The sequence below is a fragment of the Lithobates pipiens genome, unplaced genomic scaffold, assembly GCF_037356315.1.
Source record: "Lithobates pipiens isolate NorthernLeopardFrog02 unplaced genomic scaffold, aLitPip1_a1.2 Scaffold_8, whole genome shotgun sequence".
NCBI lineage: Eukaryota > Metazoa > Chordata > Amphibia > Anura > Ranidae > Lithobates > Lithobates pipiens.
The window spans coordinates 301495679-301514667 of record NW_027507903.1 but is presented as its reverse complement, the minus strand read 5'-3'; positions in this window follow the sequence as shown (position 1 = coordinate 301514667).

The following is an 18989-nucleotide window of genomic DNA, read 5'->3' as shown; positions in this document are numbered from 1 at the left end:
TGCCCGGGTGTATCCTCCGTCCGCCTGTGTCGTTCGCGGTCGGGGCTCGGAGCTTAGTGCGGCGCCGTGGGAGAAGTTAGGCCGGGACGGTGCGGAGCTCGCAGATTAGGCAGCCATCCAGCGAGCGGCCGCGCATGCGCCTTCCGTGATTATGTTTTATGTCTATTCTTGTAGCCTTGATGAAGGGAGAATGGGGTTGGGTTGGATGATTTATATGACTTTTTACCAGCAATTTAAACAATTTCAGACTATTTCATCTGGTTTTAGGTCTTTCACACCTGTATTTTTATAGTTTGAACTACTGTCAGGTAGGCCATGGTGTGTGGGAACTAACTCACCAGAGCTATTGAGCTTCTTTGAATTTATCCTTCATCGGACTACATGTCCAAGTCTAAAAGATTTGCACTGCCTTTTTGAGTCAGTTCTGAACACCACTTAGAGGGTCATTCTGCATACCCCAAGATAGGCAGTGCTACATTTAGACCCCTTTCTCACTGCCTGTAAACTGACCTTTTTGAGCGTTGCTGTTTGTGTATACCTCTACCATCTCTGCCCGCAGAGGCGATGGAGGAGCAATGTGTACACCACTCCTCCACCGCCCCAAAGATGCTGCTTGCAGGACTTTTTCTAACGTCCTGCAAGTGTACCGCCCAGTATCAAAGCAATCGGGGTCTCACGCTGGGGCCACAAGAGGGGCGTTTTTCAGGCACTATTTTTAGACCAAACGCTCCTGAAAAACGCCCCAGTGTGGGGAGTCTTAGAAATAGATGGCTTTTTTTTGCAAGTGTGAGGAACTGTGTAAAATATCCTCTTGAGAGAGTTTTTTTCTCTCATCAAATGCAACCTTAGTAATATAATATAGGCTATTTACTATTATTATGTTTAAGGCCTGATTCACACCTGTGCATTTTTAGTGCTTTTTGCATTTTGCGGATTTGCACTACAGTCCATTTAACATGGTTTCCTATGGAACATGTTCTGTGGGGCAAATCTGCAAAATGCAAAAAGCACAAAAAATGCATAGATGTGAATCCAGCCTTAGAGGGCTTTGTGCATTTTAGACTTCCATGTCTCTTATTTTAAAAATAACTTGAAATTGAACATGTAATAGAAATAAATTAAGCAATGTTATTCTTGGTGAAGAATATAAATATATGAATGGCATAATGCTTAGAGTTTATTTTTAATAACTATACACCAGGATGTCTGGTGGTTTGTCTAATGCAAATACAAAAGCCTTTGCCTTTGAACATTTTAGGCTGTTACTACAAGGTGAACCACAAGGGGTCAGTGTGGTACTACAGCAGCTTCACACTTGATTAGTACCTTAGCACAGAGATGCATTTGCCTTTTACAACTGCTTAGAATGATAGGCTACAAGAAAGCCCTCCTGACCCTTGTTAAAATATTTGTTCCTCCAGAAATAAATATGCAGATTTTTCAACTGCAGACCTGTACAGAAGAGAATAAATCCCTATCTGCCCATTTTTTTTTTGTACTTAAGGCTTCCCGCAATACAGTCCTGTACGAGGAAGGAATATTTTTAGTGCATTTTCCATGTTTGTCTATTTTTGGCATTTTCTAGTTCAGTTCAGTTAATTTTTAAATCAAGAAGACATCATTGCCTATATTATGACTTGGGATAACCTGAATATAATTATATTGTATATTACTATACAATCTGTACAATTTCCTTTAGATCAACGATGTAGTATAAGGGCCAGCCTGTTTTTACACACATATGTTTATTGCATGAGTTTGTTGAATCTAAATGAGATAGTAAAAAGATTTTACAATCAGATTGTAAATTGTATAGCCAGCTATAGAGAGACCCGTGAGTCTAAAGAAAGCACCACAGTCCTGTGAATTTGTTTGTTTTGTTCTGTGAAACAGAGTGAATTTGTGATTGGACTGAACTTTGAATTCATCCTGATTCACAACACGTTATATGCATTGGTGCACTGCAGTGACATTCATTCCTAATGGCACCCCAATGTGCATTACTATTAGACATGTGCACACTGAAATATTTTGTTTCGGAATTTTGCTTTCGTCCAAAAAATTAATTTATTTAGTTACTCCCGAAATTAGTTTTTATTTATTTCATTTAGTTAAAAAATGCATTAGTCCGAAAATCCAAAATAATTAAAGTTGAATCTGTCATTGAAGACTTATGGTGTCTGACGAATGTTCTAAGAAGATTCGACAGAGCAGCTTAACTGTACGACGCTGCAATCATACATTTCCGATCGAATGTTCCGCCTACAAGCTATAGTAGAATTCTAATGTTGTATGACACTAGTAATAATTATATTTATTAATTATTCTTATAAGTCAACCAACATTAGAATTCTTCTATAGCCTATGGGCGGAGCATTTGACCATAAATGTTCCCTCACTGCGACTGCTTTGTCAAATCTTCATGTTGAATCTTTTCTCTCTGTCGAATTATCTCGGACTAATAGAGTTAGGTTAGGCACATTCAACCTTTTTTTGCTATTGTCTCTATAATGTCGAATTGTTTCTCTCTATGTCAAATCTTTTCTGTCTATGTAGAATAATCTTGGACTAATAGAGCTAAGGTTAGGCATATTTGACCACAGGTTCGATGGACACAGATCACTATTGTCAGCGTCATGTCGAATCTCCTATCTATATGGAACTGTTGCTGCAACGAAAACGAAAATAAAGCATTTGTTTATGTTGGATCTTTTGGTTTTCTGATTCTGCGCGTTCATTATCGTTTGTTAAAACAATAACAAAAATATCCGAAATTCAGACGTAAATGCATTTGGATGAAAACAAATGCACATGTCTAATTACTAACTACCCACAACACACAATAATTCACCACCAAGCATTGTGGTGCACTGCATTAGTAGGATAGTGCACATGCCTTTTTTGATGGGCTATGCTGCGATTTTCTGGGTCCTACTCAGGTTCATTTCTAGCAGATGCGCTATTGCACATTGACCAGATGGGATCAGTTGCCCCACACTGCTGCCATTGATAAAAAGCTTTGTTAAATACAAGCCATCAATCCCTGCTGGTAGTGGTGGTGAGGAGTAGGTATGAGCCGAACACCCCCCCGGTTCGGTTCGCACCAGAACTTGCGAACGACCCCCGCGTTTGGTACGAACGTTCGAACCCCATTGAAGTCTATGGGACTCGAACGTTCGAAATGGAAAGTGCTAATTTTAACGGCTAATATGCAAGATAGTGTCCTAAAAAGGGTTTGGGGACCTGCCTCCTGCCTCAGGGGACATGGGTCACTGCAAAAAAAAGTTTTAAAAACTGTCGTTTTGGCGGGAGCACTGATTTTAATGACGATTAAAGTGAAAAAAAAAAAGTGAAATATTCCTTTAAATATGGTGCCTGGGGGTGTCTGTAGTATGCCTGTGAAGTGCCACGTGTTTCCCGTGTTTAGAACAGTCCCTGCACAAAATGACATTAAACGGAAATAACACCATTTAAAACTGCTTGCGGTTTTAATGTTATATCTGGTTCCTGCAATATGGTTGAAAATCATTGAGAAACATGGCATGGGTAGCCCTCCCTGCCCATTACCAGCCTATTTGGGTCTTGTACGCATATTAAGGGGAACCCCGTACCCATATTAAAAAAAGGAAATGCGTGTGGCCCCCAGGCCCTATATACTCAGAACAGCAGTATACAGGCGGTGCAAACAAGACAGGGACTGTGTAGGTTTGTTGTGTTAAGTTGAATCTGTTTGTCATTTTCAACCGGTACATTTTTAAAGTGTAGCTCCAGTCAAAAAAACGATTTTTAAGCTTTTTGGAAAACATAGGGAAGGGTTATCACCCCTGTATAATTTGTTTTGTCGTCCATCTTTTTTCATCTCACTTGCTGTTGTCTCCTTGCGTTTGCAAGTAGGAGATGTTTGTAAGTTGGATGTTTGAAAGTAGGGGCCTGCCCTATATTATAGCGGTATGTACTGGGTACAGAGCACGCAGACAGCACGCACTATCTCCTAACACTACTGACTGCAAGCTCTATTATTAACCACTTGACCACTGGGCACTTAAACACCCTTAATAACCAGACACATTTTCAGCTTTCGGTGCCCTCACATTTTGAATGACAATTACTCAGTCATGCAACACTGGACCTATAGGAAATGTTTGTCCTTTTTTCACACAAATAGAGCTTTCTTTTGGTAGTATTTAATCACTGCTGGGTTTTTTATTTTTTGTGCTATAAAAGAAAAAAAGACCGAAAATTCTGCGAAAAAATGAATTTCCTGACAGGCTCCATGGCAGCATACGTGTGGGTTAGCCCCGCCTCCATAATTACCCAATAGGACCTCTACTCCCATAAATCTTTGCTCCAAGCTGCTATCCGTGTTCCTTTTTTGTCCTCCTCCATAGGACAGGTGTTTCCTATCTGAAGAGATCTTCACTACGATCAAGTCGGCCGACTATCAAGCTTTTGTTCCTCCGATAGGCCCTGTCTGTTAAACATGGGTATGGAGTGTATGGCAGAGTAGCGCTGAAGGCTTGGTTTGTCCGAAGATAAAGTGCGCACGGCTTATTACCTGCTATGTAAGGTGGCCATTATCTGCCCGATGGATCGGTGGTGTGTGCTTGAACCTGTTCGGCCAGGCGATCGTTGGTGGAGTGGTGAGCTGTAAAAATTCCGTTTTTCATGGCAGCAGTGTTTATGTGTTTTTCTTTTTTCTATCTGTGTCTTTTCATATGCCAGCTGGTTCTTGTGCATAGGCGCTGACGCTTCCGCGTTCCAGCAGCCTTTCTCCCCCTGTTTCCGGGTCCAGCGCTGCGTTCTGCGCATGCGCGGACCCAAATCCAAAGCGAGGCTTGGTTCCCGCGCATGCGCGCGGGCATCTCGCGTCTGACGCCGCTGATGACGTCATGGGCGCCATATTTAAAACACAGTGAGAGATGTCAGAATTTGGGAATGATTGCAGGAAATTCAGCGACTTCCCGGGGCCATTCTCTGGTTGGTGTAAGGTAGGTTATGATCTGCTCTGATGTATTATTGCTCCTGTGTTTTTGTATGGCTGCTTATGAGGGTCTATTGTTGTTACAGTCAGCGTTCTTAGTCATGGATGCCTCACTGCCTACTAGTGACCTGCCCGCTTGTAACAGGTATGTGCATGGCTGGATTGCTGTGTATATGTGGAGTATTCCTTAGCATTTGATACCAGCCTGGTCTGTATCTCTCTCTCTTTCTTGTATATTTCCTTATAGCCCTTCTAGGTCTGAACCGCATTACAGTGCGCATAGTCGCAGTGGATCGTCAAAATCGCACCACCGCAAATCATCGTCAAAGTCTGGTTACCGCAGGTCTTCCAGATCTGGACAACGCAGTGGTCACTCGCACTCAAGCAGAGGACCAGATAATTCATGTTGGGGCTGTAAGATGCCCATTTCATCAGACAAATCGCTCTGTGATCATTGCTTCTCTAAAGTCGCAGATGAAAGAGATGGTGCGGATCAACGCTTGGAATCTATGGTGAGAAGAGTGGTAAAGGAATCCCTGCAGCAGAGGGAAGCTCATCACGCTATGGAATCCCCCTCAGACCCATTATGTCCTTCAGGAGGTGAAGGGCTCTTACAAGAGACTGGGGAATCTTCTCAACCAAGCCACCACTCTGTGCTCTTGTCTGACAGCGAATCGGATCCAGAGGATCCAGGAGTAGGATTTGATTATGCTTTAGTACCTGCTCTTGTCAAGGCAGTGAAAGAAGCTTTAAAATGGGAAGAACCCACTTCTTCCCCCCTCCCCAAACAAAGAAAGTTTTTCAAACAACTCAAAAAGGAAAGGCAACATTTTCCTTTCCTATCTGAATTGGGAGAAATCATTACTGAAGAGTGGAGCAAGATTGATAGGAAGAGCTCCATGCAATCAAAGGTGTCTAAATTGTACCCCTTTAAGGAGGATGATGTGAAGCACCTTGAATCAGCTCCTCTGGTAGACGCAGCACTTATGCGTTTAGTTAAATACGTGACTCTCCCTTTGGAAGACACGGTATCTTTCAAAGATCCGTTAGAGAGAAGAATTGACTCAGATCTGAAAAGAATTTATCTAACTTCAGGGATGGCTTGTAAACCAACTTTGGCTTTAGCCGCAGTCTCAAAGGCTATTGAAACATGGGCCGATAATGTTGAAGAGTTCTTGAGAGGTATCTCAGTGAATACGGCTAAAGACTCTCCTATTCAGGAGATCAGAATGGCATCAGCTTTTTTGGGGGAGGCATCTATTGACATTACCCGCCTTCTGTCTCGGGCTATGTTGGCAGCAGTCTCGGCACGCCGTGCTTTGTGGCTCCGTCCCTGGTTGGCGGATCCAACATCTAAGCAGGCATGGTGTCGTATACCATTTGAGGGTACCTCCTTGTTTGGTAATAAACTAGATAGCGCCATATCCCGGGCCACGGGTGGGAGGTCTGGGTTCCTCCCTCAAGACAGACGTCTTCAAAACCAAAAACGTATTTTCTCAAGAAGGCAGACCTCGGATCGCGCTAGAGAAGCGCGCAGTTATAGGCCCGGCAGGGAGTTCTCTAGATCTTGGAGGTCCAGACAATCCTCCCTTAAGAAAACCTCAAAGGGGGCTTCCGCAGGTAATCAAGATTCTACCAAATCTTTTTGAAATTGGGCCCGCTCAAACATGTCAGGTGGGGGCTCGCCTTCTTCACTACCGATATGTTTGGGCGGCCTCAATTCAAGATTATTGGACCGTCAAGACGGTTTCCTCGGGTCACAAGTGGACTTTCATCAACACTCCGAGGTTAAGGTTCATTCCCACAACAATTCCAGGTTTAGAGGAAAAGAAACAGGTCCTATTGACCTACGTAAGTTGTTTGCTGGATCAAGGTGCAGCCGTGCCCGTGCCAGAAGACGAACGTGGCGAAGGCATGTATTCTCCTCTGTTTATGGTTCAGAAAAGAAATGGCGCATGGAGGCCGGTGATAGATTTGACCCACCTCAATTCCTTCATTCGCAAGGAAAAGTTCAAGATGGAGTCTCTTCTTACAATCCAACAGTCAGTGCAGCTAGGGGATTGGTTAATCTCAATCGATTTGAAGGACGCATACTTTCATGTGCCAGTAGCAAGGGATTTCCAGCAATTTCTTCGTTTCGCAGTTGGCGATCAACACCTCCAGTTTACCTGTCTCCCATTCGGGTTGACGACATCTCCTCGGGTCTTCTCCAAGGTACTCCTAGCGATAGTAGCTCTTTTACGAGTCAAAGGAGTTCGTCTCCATCATTATCTGGACGATTTGCTCCTATTATCTCAGGACAGAGATCAAATTCTGGAACACAAGAGTTTAGTCATCTCCACTCTGCAGACGTTTGGTTGGCTCCTGAACCTAGAGAAGAGCCATCTGGTTCCAACTCAAGTGATCGTGTTTCTAGGGGCTCAGTTCGACACATTAAAAGGCACTATCTCCCTGCCGGAGGAAAAAATCAGTGTGATCCGGGACAGGATTCACAAGGCTTGGGAATCATCTCATCTTTCGGCTCTACAATGCTTGAAAGTGATCGGCACAATGACGGCCACCATCCCTATGGTGAAGTGGGCCCAGTGGCACACTCGTCCCTTCCAGAAAGGGTTTCTGCAACAGTGGGACTCGTCCAATCAAACACAGCGCATACGCCTTACACCAGCGATGAGGATGTCTCTCCTCTGGTGGCTTCAAGGAAAGAATCTACGCAACCATCATTCGATAGTCCCCATTTCCTGGATAATAGTAACCTCAGATGCCAGCAACAAAGGTTGGGGCGCCCATTGCCTTACGGAAGTAGCTCAAGGAAGGTGGTCGCTCCCGTCGCGGTATGTGGTCTCCAACATCCTGGAGTTGAGAGCAGCCTTTCGAGCACTCATAGCATTTCGCCATCTGGTGGCAGGGTCGTCAGTAATGTTAAGACTGGACAACACAACTGCAGTGGCCTATATAAAGAAACAAGGAGGGACTCGCAGTTGGTCTCTATTACGAGAAGTAGAACCGATAATGAACTGGGCTCAGAAGAATGTGGTCAACATTTCTGCTGTATACATCCCAGGAGTCCAGAATGTTCAAGCAGATTTTCTGTCAAGGGTCAAAATAGACAACAAGGAGTGGTCCCTTCACAGGGATGTCTTCGAGTGGCTTCTGACTCTGGGAGTATCTCCAGAGGTCGATCTGTTCGCTTCGCCGTACAATCGCAAGATGCACAGATACTACTCGAGGTTCAGGGATCCTCAGGCGTTCGGGATAGATGCTCTCACGGATTGTTGGAAGTTCCAGAGAGCCTATGCCTTCCCTCCAGTTCCTGTAATCCTACAGTTCCTTCGGAGGCTCAGAGGGGAGAAGGTGGAAATCATTGCGATAATACCATTCTGGCCCAACAGGCCTTGGTTTCCTCTGCTGTTGCTCCTCAGCTATCAGGACCCAGTTCCCCTGCCTCTCAGGCCAGATCTACTGTCTCAAGGCACGCTGTTACACCCGTGCCCATCCTGTGTACACCTCAGGGCATGGTTCTTGAGAGGGGAAGGCTAGAAGCTCTAGGTTGCCCAGAAGAAGCGATTCCAACCCTTCTTAGTGCCAGACGGAAGAGTACCAATAAAGTGTACGAACGTATATGGGCCAGGTTTATGGGCCACATGTCTTCTAGGTCAAATTCATATAATTCTCCAGCAGTTCAAGATATCTTGTCTTTCCTTCAGTCAGGGTTAGACTTGTCTCTGGCAGTTAGCTCTCTTAGAGTACAAGTTTCAGCCATTTCAGCCTTTACAGGAGTTTCGTGGGCGAATCACACCTTAATTCAACAATTCTTTAAAGGAGCCATCAGGCTTAGGCCTCAAAAGAGACCCAGGTTTCCCAAATGGGACCTTCCGTTAGTATTGGACTTTCTTTCTGATCTTGGGAAAGGTTTGGATGCTCCCCTGTCTTTAGGAGATCTCACTATCAAGACGGTGTTTCTGGTGGCAATAACTTCAGCCAAAAGGGTGTCGGAAATTAGGAATCTTGGGTCAGTTGAACCATTTCTAACTTTCTTTCCAGACAAAGTGGTCCTGATCCCTATGCTTGGATCAAATCCAAAAGTCACATCAGTATTTCACGAAAATCAGGAGATCGTGCTACCTACGTTTAGAATGTCAGACAACCAAGAGATTCATCCCCTGGATGTTGGTCGCACCTTGAAACAATATCTGGACGCTACAGCCTCGTTCAGACGAACAGACTTTCTTTTTGTCCTTCTTCATGGCAAAAATAAAGGGATGCGAGCATCAGTAAGATCAATCTCATCTTGGGTGGTCCAAACGATTCAAAGGGCATACAAGGCAAAGGGCATGGTTCCTCCTGAGGCAGTGACGGCTCATTCAACTCGGGGCATCTCGACCTCTTGGGCAGCAGTTCGACATGTCGCACCAGAAGTTATCTGTAGAGCAGCTTCCTGGTCTTCAATTAATACCTTTGTTTCCCATTATTGTGTAGAGCCAGCTGCGCTTTCTTCTGTTAATTTTGGTTTACAAGTATTGTCAGTGGACAATGAAAAATAAAATTCTAGTTTCTTTGCTCAACATTTTTAGCCCACCCGGGTGTGTTTGGCGAGTTATTTCCCACACGTATGCTGCCATGGAGCCTGTCAGGAAAATGGAAAATTTATATCAAATACTTACCGTAATTTTCCTTTCCTGATGGGCTCCATGGCAGCAGGAGTTCCCTCCCAAATGTTGGAGTAGGCTAGTTACGGAACACGGATAGCAGCTTGGAGCAAAGATTTATGGGAGTAGAGGTCCTATTGGGTAATTATGGAGGCGGGGCTAACCCACACGTATGCTGCCATGGAGCCCATCAGGAAAGGAAAATTACGGTAAGTATTTGATATAAATTTTCCATTTTTTCTTCGTTTCTGTTATAAAATTTAGCAGATTAGTCATTTTTTCTTCATAAATTTTGGCCAAAATTCATACTACTACATATCTTTGGTAAAAATAAGTACAAATTGGTGGATATTATTTGGTCTTTGTGAAAGTTATAGAGTCCACAAGCTATGGTGCCAATATCTGAAAATTGATCACACCTGAAGTACTGACGGCCTATTTCCTTTTTTTTTTTTTTACACAAAATTGTCATATTATCAGGTTATTTCACACACACAGCATATGCATACCACAAATTACACCCCAAAACACATTCTGCTATTACTCCCGAGTACGGCGATACCACATGTGTGAGACTTTTACACAGCGTGGCCACATACAGAGGCCCAACATGCAGGGAGCGCCATCAGGCGTTCTGGAGCACCCAGGCCAATTCTGACATTTCTCTCCTACATGTAAAAATCATCATTTATTTGCTAGAAAATTACAGAGAACCCCAAAACATTATATATATATATTTTTTTTTTAGCAAAGACCCTGGAGAATACAATGGTGGTCGTTGCAAATTTTTATCTCACACGGTATTTGCACAGCAATTTTTCAAACGCGTTTTTTGGGGGGAAAAAACAGTTTTGTGCTTAAAAAACAAACAAAAAAAACAGTAAAGTTAGCCCAATGTTTGCATAAAGTGAAAGAGGAAGTTATGCTGAGTAAATAGATATCAAACATGTCACTCTTCAAAATTGCACATGCCCGTGGAATGGCGCCAAACGTTGCTACTTAAAAAATCCCCATAGGCGACGCTTTAAATTTTTTTTTACTGGTTACATGTTTTGAGTTGCAGAGGAGGTCTAGGACTAGAATTATTGCTCTCGCTCTAACATTCTCGGCGATACCTCACATGTGTGGCACATGCGAGCACATGGGGACATGGGCGCTTTAATTTTTATTTTATTTTTTTATTGTTCATTTTACTTTATTTATTTTAGTTTGACATTTTTTTCCCCAAAAATATATTTTTGATCACTTTTATTCCTATTACAAGAAATGTAAACATCCCTTGTAATAGGAATATGGGGTGACAGGTCCTCTTTACAGTGAAATCTGGGGGGTCAATATGACCCCACATCTCACCTCTAGGCTGGGAAGCCTGAAATAAAAAATAAAAAAAAGATTCTGGCTTTGATCGTACTGGCGAGTTGGTAGAAGCACCGGAGGGCGGTGAGGGGTGGGGGGCGTCTATGGCTGGGTATTTCAGGGTATCACCGAGTATGGCTGGGTATCTCTGAGTATGGCTGGGTATGGCAATTTATGGCAGGGTATTACAGAGTATTGGCGGGGTATTGGCGGGGTACTACAGAGTAATAGCAGGGTACTGCAGAGTATTGGGGGGTACTACAGAGTAATGGCAGGGTACTGCAGAGTAATGGCGGGTACTGCAGAGTAATGGCGGGTACTGCAGAGTATTGGGGGGTACTGCAGAGTAATGGGGGTTACTGCAGAGTAATGGGGGTTACTGCAGAGTAATGGGGGGTACTGCAGAGTAATGGCAGGGTACTGCAGAGTAATGGGGGGTACTGCACTGCAGAGTAATGGCAGGGTACTGCAGAGTAATGGCGGGGTACTGCACTGCAGAGTAATGGCGGGGTACTGCAGAGTAATAGCGGGGTACTGCAGAGTAATGGCAGGGTACTGCAGAGTATGCACTGGTATTGCAGAGTATTGGCAGGGAATTGAGGGGTTAAATTCGGTGAGCAGCGATGTGGGCACTGCAGATGCAGCCCACATCGCTGCTGACACCGATCTCTTTCCCCTCCGCTGTACCGATCGGTACAGAGAGGGGAGGGAGGAACCGGCGTCATAACATGACGCCGGTTTGTTTCCAAGTGATCACTCCGTCATTTGACGGAGCAATCACGTGGTAAACGGCCGCTATGAGCGGCCGTTTACCGTGATCCGTGATGCGCCGGGTCCTGTGGACCCGGCGGTCACGGATGCTCTCGAGTGCGCGCACCTCGGGGCACGCGAGAGCAGAATTCTGGGAGGCCGTTAATTAATGGCCTCTCAGAGTTAAACAACCGCCCTGAAGCCGTTAATCGGCAGTGGGCAGTTGTTAAGTGGTTAAAGCTAGATCACTAGCTATATAGGTGAGGTGAATATAGTGGTGTATACTGCAGTCAGGGCACAGACAACAACCACTACACAGCAGCAAGATAGGAAATCAGCCAAAAACGATTGGTGTGTACTGTGTTGAAGGTACACAGAACACCCACTGCTTCAGATGCTAAGTAACACACTACAGGAGGCCGCCTCAAAGGCGGCCTTATATAGTGTGGGGCATGCACTACACAGCCTGAGCTATGATTGGCCACAGGCAGGATGCCTGTGGCCAATCATGGCTCTCCTCGCTGCCGGCGCTGCGATTGGCCAAGCATGCGGGGTCACAGTGCATGCTTGGCCAATCATGGGGCAGCAATGCACTGCGCCACCGCAGTGCATTGTGGTCCGCGCGCGCGTCACTCGAATTTTGACGCGAACGGCCCAAACGTTCGGAATTCGCCAATGTTCGAGTCGAACGTACGTTCGACTCGAACACGAAGCTCATCCCTAGTGAGGAGGGAAGATGATGTCACAATCTCAACTACATTCAATCAAAGAATGCCTTGTATTTGCAACAACATTTATCAAATATTTATCAAATTTGTTAAAGAATGTTTTTAGTACAAAAAAGTGTGAAATATACTGCATAGATCTTCCCTGCAGCACTAAAAGTCACTCTACCTGTATGCAGAGCAAAGAGGGGGGCACTAAGAGGTAACAAACCTCAGGACTTTAACGGTATCAAATGCATAGATCAAAATACCAGAGGTAGAAGTATAAAAAACATTGATTTTTATTATATTACAAAAGGATAAAAACAAAAGGAAGACAGTAGTACATCCATACAACAGGATATTGGAATTATTCAAACATAGTCATATATAGCACTACCACTTTCGACATGTTTCACTCATTAGAGTTTCTTCAGGATATTATTGGTAAAGCTCTTGTATGCTGCAATAACAAAACATGAATAAGAAACATCCTTTTGAAGTGCATATTAGCCTAAATACAGCACATATATATTTATTAAAACTATAAAGTCAAGAGATAAATGAAAATACAGAAGGCAGTAGCAAAATAACAAAATTACAAGGGCATAGAAAACATATGATCAAAAAGTAAGGAAAGCCAGGTCTCACCACATATGTTTGGGTTTCAAATATGAGGGTCCATTACCAGGCTCTTTGGGTCTGGTATGAATATTAAGGGGAACCCGAACCAAAATTAGGGTCCCCCTAAAATCCACCCCTTCGGGTCTCATATGGAAATTAAGGGGAATCCTGCAGCAATTTTTTTTTTTTAAAAGGGCATGGGGTCCCCCAAAATCCATACCAGACCCTTCATGTCTGGTTTGGATTTTAAGGGGAACCCTGAGACAAAATGTAAAAAAAAATGGTGTAGGGGTCCCCCCAAAAATCCATTCCAGACCCTTATCTGAGCACGCAACCTAACAGGCCACAGGAAAAGAGGGGGGACGAGAGAGAGCGCCCCCCCTCTTGACCTGTACCAGGCCACATGTCCTCAACATGGGGAGGGTGCTTTGGGGTAGCCCCCCAAAGCACCTTGTCCCCATGTTGATGGGGACAAGGGCCTCATCCCCACAAGTCTTGCCCGGTGGTTGTGGGGATGAGGCAGTGGGCTTGTCGGAATCTGGAAGCCCCCTTTAACAAGGGGACCCCCAGGTCCCCCCCGTGTGAAATGATAATGGGTACATTGTAACTGTGTGACGCACGGGGACTTCCCCATGGCTGTTCTGGGGCATAAGAGGGGGGCGGGGCCACCCAGTTATGTAAAGTGTGATTTTTTTTGGAAACTTGGGGCAGGGTTCCCCTTAATTTGCATGTCAGACCCGAAGGGTCTGGTATGGATTTTAGGGGGACCCCACACATTTTTGTTATTTAAACTTTGGTTCGGGGTTCCCCTTAATATTCATACCAGACCCAAAGGGCCTGGTAATGGACTGGGGGGGATCCCATGCTCTTTTGAGTTTTATCTATATTGCTGAGACCCGACAATTCATTACAGCCGTAAGAATTTTTAAATGACAATTTCTCCTTTAGAAATGTAATCTTGCTGCGGTACTGTTCTAAACACGGGAAAACTGCGCTACTTTACAGGCATACTATAGACACGATATTTAAAGGAATATTTCAGTTTTATTGTTTCCCTTAAAAAAAAATTACATTGATACATGTCCCCTGGGGCAGGATCCGGGTCCCCAAACACTTTTTATGACAATAACTTGCATATAAGCCTTTAAAATTAGCACTTTTGATTTTTCATGTTCGCGTCCCATAGACTTTAATGGCATTTCAAATTTTCCCCCATATTGTTCGGTGTTCGCAGAACATCCGAACAACCAAAGTTCAGCCTGAACTTATGCTCAGGCTGAACTGTTCGCCCATCCCTACTTATCACCTCCTGCAAATTCTAAGCCCACACAGTATCACTACTTCCACTCCACTACAGCATCTGCCCTCCTATAAATCTCACTACCGCATTACCACCCTCACCCTCCTACTACTCCTAATGTCTGGGGACATTGCACAAATCCCCAGCCCTACCACACCCAAATTCCACCCCCAAAATTGGCTGTCTACTTCTTCCAACAGTAGTCGTAACTCTCACCTTCTCAACCCAATTCCCCTGATTCTTTAAGTCAGCACCTCTCTTTCATGTGCCCTCTGGAATGCCCGCTCAGTCTTCAACAAACTAGCTTCTATCAATGACCTTTTCCTCTCCAAATCCCTTAATCTATTTTCTACTACCGAAACCTGGCTCCAGGAATTCGACTCTTCCTCTCAAGCTGCCCTGTCCCACAGTGGTCCCCTCTGAACTCACTCCACCAGACCCAGAGGACGGAAATTAGGTGGCGTTGGACTTCTCCTCTCCCCACCCACCTCTCCAATGCACCTTCCAGGTTCTTCCCATACCTCCTTCTCTTTCACCCTGCTCTTTCAAAGTGCACTGCATTTGTCTTTTCTGTCCGGCTTATCTGAGGGTCACAGTCATTTGTCGGCCTCCTGGACCAGTGTCACGCTTTCTGGATGACTTCTGTGCACGACTACCCTACTTTCTCTACTCTAAAGTACCTGCCATCATCCTAGGTGACTTTAACATTCCAATTCCAAAATATGTAGCAGAATACATATTGACCTAAATTTATGAAGAAATTCGATTTTTTTTTTACAAAATTATTGGATATGTTTTATAGTAGAAAGTTAAAAAATATATACATATATATAGTCAGTCTTTTTTGTTTATAACACAAAAAATAAAAAAAGTGTGGTGATCAAATAGCATTTTATTTGGGTACAGCGCTGCATGATCGCATAAGTGTCAGTTATGCCACGTACACACGTAGCCAACTATCCGGCGGGCTTAGTCTGACGGACATCCCGCCGGACTTTCCGAACTAGCTACTTGCCCACACACGGCACTTTTTCAGCGGACTAATATGGCGTACTAAGTCCGCCGGACTATCCGCCGTACTTTTGAAATGAACTGACTCGCCCACACATGCAGAGGAAAGTCCGCTCATTTTGAGCGCATCTCCAGGTAACCGGGGCCAGCGAAGGAGGTGTCGCTGGCCCCGTCACCTGGTATGAACTTAAAGGGGAAACACTATGCTGAAAAATCGGCGTGGGAGTCCCCCCTAGGTCCACATCAGACCCTTGTCCGAGCACGCTATCCGGCCGGCCAGGAAAGGGGGTGGGAATGAGTGAGTGCCCCCCCTCCTGAGCTGTGCCAGGCCACGTGCCCTCAACACTTTTTATGACAATAACTTGCATATAAGCCTTTAAAATTAGCACTTTTGATTTTTCATGTTCGCGTCCCATAGACTTTAATGGCATTTCAAATTTTCCCCCATATTGTTCGGTGTTCGCAGAACATCCGAACAACCAAAGTTCAGCCTGAACTTATGCTCAGGCTGAACTGTTCGCCCATCCCTACTTATCACCTCCTGCAAATTCTAAGCCCACACAGTATCACTACTTCCACTCCACTACAGCATCTGCCCTCCTATAAATCTCACTACCGCATTACCACCCTCACCCTCCTACTACTCCTAATGTCTGGGGACATTGCACAAATCCCCAGCCCTACCACACCCAAATTCCACCCCCAAAATTGGCTGTCTACTTCTTCCAACAGTAGTCGTAACTCTCACCTTCTCAACCCAATTCCCCTGATTCTTTAAGTCAGCACCTCTCTTTCATGTGCCCTCTGGAATGCCCGCTCAGTCTTCAACAAACTAGCTTCTATCAATGACCTTTTCCTCTCCAAATCCCTTAATCTATTTTCTACTACCGAAACCTGGCTCCAGGAATTCGACTCTTCCTCTCAAGCTGCCCTGTCCCACAGTGGTCCCCTCTGAACTCACTCCACCAGACCCAGAGGACGGAAATTAGGTGGCGTTGGACTTCTCCTCTCCCCACCCACCTCTCCAATGCACCTTCCAGGTTCTTCCCATACCTCCTTCTCTTTCACCCTGCTCTTTCAAAGTGCACTGCATTTGTCTTTTCTGTCCGGCTTATCTGAGGGTCACAGTCATTTGTCGGCCTCCTGGACCAGTGTCACGCTTTCTGGATGACTTCTGTGCACGACTACCCTACTTTCTCTACTCTAAAGTACCTGCCATCATCCTAGGTGACTTTAACATTCCAATTCCAAAATATGTAGCAGAATACATATTGGCCTAAATTTATGAAGAAATTCGATTTTTTTTTTACAAAATTATTGGATATGTTTTATAGTAGAAAGTTAAAAAATATATACATATATATAGTCAGTCTTTTTTGTTTATAACACAAAAAATAAAAAAAGTGTGGTGATCAAATAGCATTTTATTTGGGTACAGCGCTGCATGATCGCATAAGTGTCAGTTATGCCGCGTACACACGTAGCCAACTATCCGGCGGGCTTAGTCTGACGGACATCCCGCCGGACTTTCCGAACTAGCTACTTGCCCACACACGGCACTTTTTCAGCGGACTAATATGGCGTACTAAGTCCGCCGGACTATCCGCCGTACTTTTGAAATGAACTGACTCGCCCACACATGCAGAGGAAAGTCCGCTCATTTTGAGCGCATCTCCAGGTAACCGGGGCCAGCGAAGGAGGTGTCGCTGGCCCCGTCACCTGGTATGAACTTAAAGGGGAAACACTATGCTGAAAAATCGGCGTGGGAGTCCCCCCTAGGTCCACATCAGACCCTTGTCCGAGCACGCTATCCGGCCGGCCAGGAAAGGGGGTGGGAATGAGTGAGTGCCCCCCCTCCTGAGCTGTGCCAGGCCACGTGCCCTCAACATGGGGGGTGCCTTGGGGAAGGGGAGGCCGTGCGGCCCCCCACCCCAAAGCACCTTGTCCCCATGTTGATGAGGACAAGGGCCTCTTCCCGACAACCCTGGCCGTTGGTTGTCGGGGTCTGCGGGCGGGGGGCTTATCGGAATCCGGGAGCCCCCTTTAATAAGGGGGCTCCCGGATCCCGGCCCCCCACCCTATGTGAATGAGTATGGGGTACAATGTACCCCTACCCATTCACCTGTAAAAAAAAAGTTAGAAAAAACACAACTTTTACTTTTACTAGCGGAGGAGCCCGGCTTTCTTCTTCGGAGGATGCTGGGGCTGTGACATCATAATAGGCGGGGACATCATCCGGTGATGTCCCTATATAAGTTGCCGCACGCCGCGTCCCTGCCATTGTGAGTGGAGGCATCGACGAGGCAACATCTGAAGAGAAGAAAAGAAGAGAAGAAGAGAACAGAAGAACAGAAGACGGCGACAGCGGCGACAGAAGACTAGGCAAGAAGAACCGAAGAGGGGGACAGGACCCCCGAAGAGGGGGACAAGACCCCTGAAGTCGGAAGAAGAGGGCGGCGGCAAAGAAGAAAGCCGGGCTCCTCCGCTAGTAAAAGAGCTAGCAGAAGATAGCGGAGGAGTCCGGCGAGAAAAACCCCCGAAGACGGAAGACCCCCGGAGCTGTGCAATAAACTATTTTAACCCTTGTGTGTTGTGTTTTTTTTTTTTACTTTTTTTTTTTACAGGTGAATGGGTAGGGGTACATTGTACCCCATACTCATTCACATAGGGTGGGGGGCCGGTATCCCGATAAGCCCCCCACCCGCAGACCCCGACAACCAACGGCCAGGGTTGTTGGGAAGAGGCCCTTGTCCTCATCAACATGGGGAAAAGGTGCTTTGGGGTGGGGGGGCCGCGCGGCCCCCCTTCCCCAAGGCACCCCCCATGTTGAGGGCACGCGGCCTGGCACGGCTCAGGAGGGGGGGCGCTCACTCGTCCCCACCCCGTTTCCTGGCCGGCCGGGTAGCGTGCTCGGACAAGGGTCTGATGTGGACCTAGGGGCGATTTTTCGGCGTGGGGGTTCCCCTTTAAGTCCATACCAGGTGACAGGGCCAGCGACACCTCCTTCGCTGGCCCCGGCTACCTGGAAACTGTCCGCCGAAAAGCGAGTCCGGCGGACAGATTGGAGTGCAAAAATACTTTCTTAGTCCGCCGTACTTTTGGTTAAAAAAAGTCCGCCGGAGGCTACACATGGGCGGATTGTCCAGCGGACTTGAGTTTGCCGGACTTTTCCACCGGATTGTTTTATCGTGTGTACGCGGCATTAAACGAATATCGCAAAAATGGCCTGGTCAGGAAGGGGGTCTTCTCTTCCTGGAGGTCAAGTGGTTAAATAAGACAACATGCTAATTCCGTTATTTATTTCCACGCTCCCCTCTGCCTTCAGTAGCACTGGTTTCTGACATCAGAATGCATTTGTGAAACACTCATGGTATAACACTCGTGCAGTGACAATTATAGTTAATGACTCTAAGGCCGCGTACACACGCGCGGACTGTTCGCCCAACCTTGTTCGGCAAACAGTTTGTCAAACAGTCCGCTCAAAATTTGCATGAGCGGACTTGCCCACACACGAGCGGACTGTTTGACGAACAAGGTTGGGCAAACAGTTCGCTCAACTTTTGAAATGAACGGACTCGCCCACGTAAGGAGGAGGCAAATCCGCCCATTTCGAG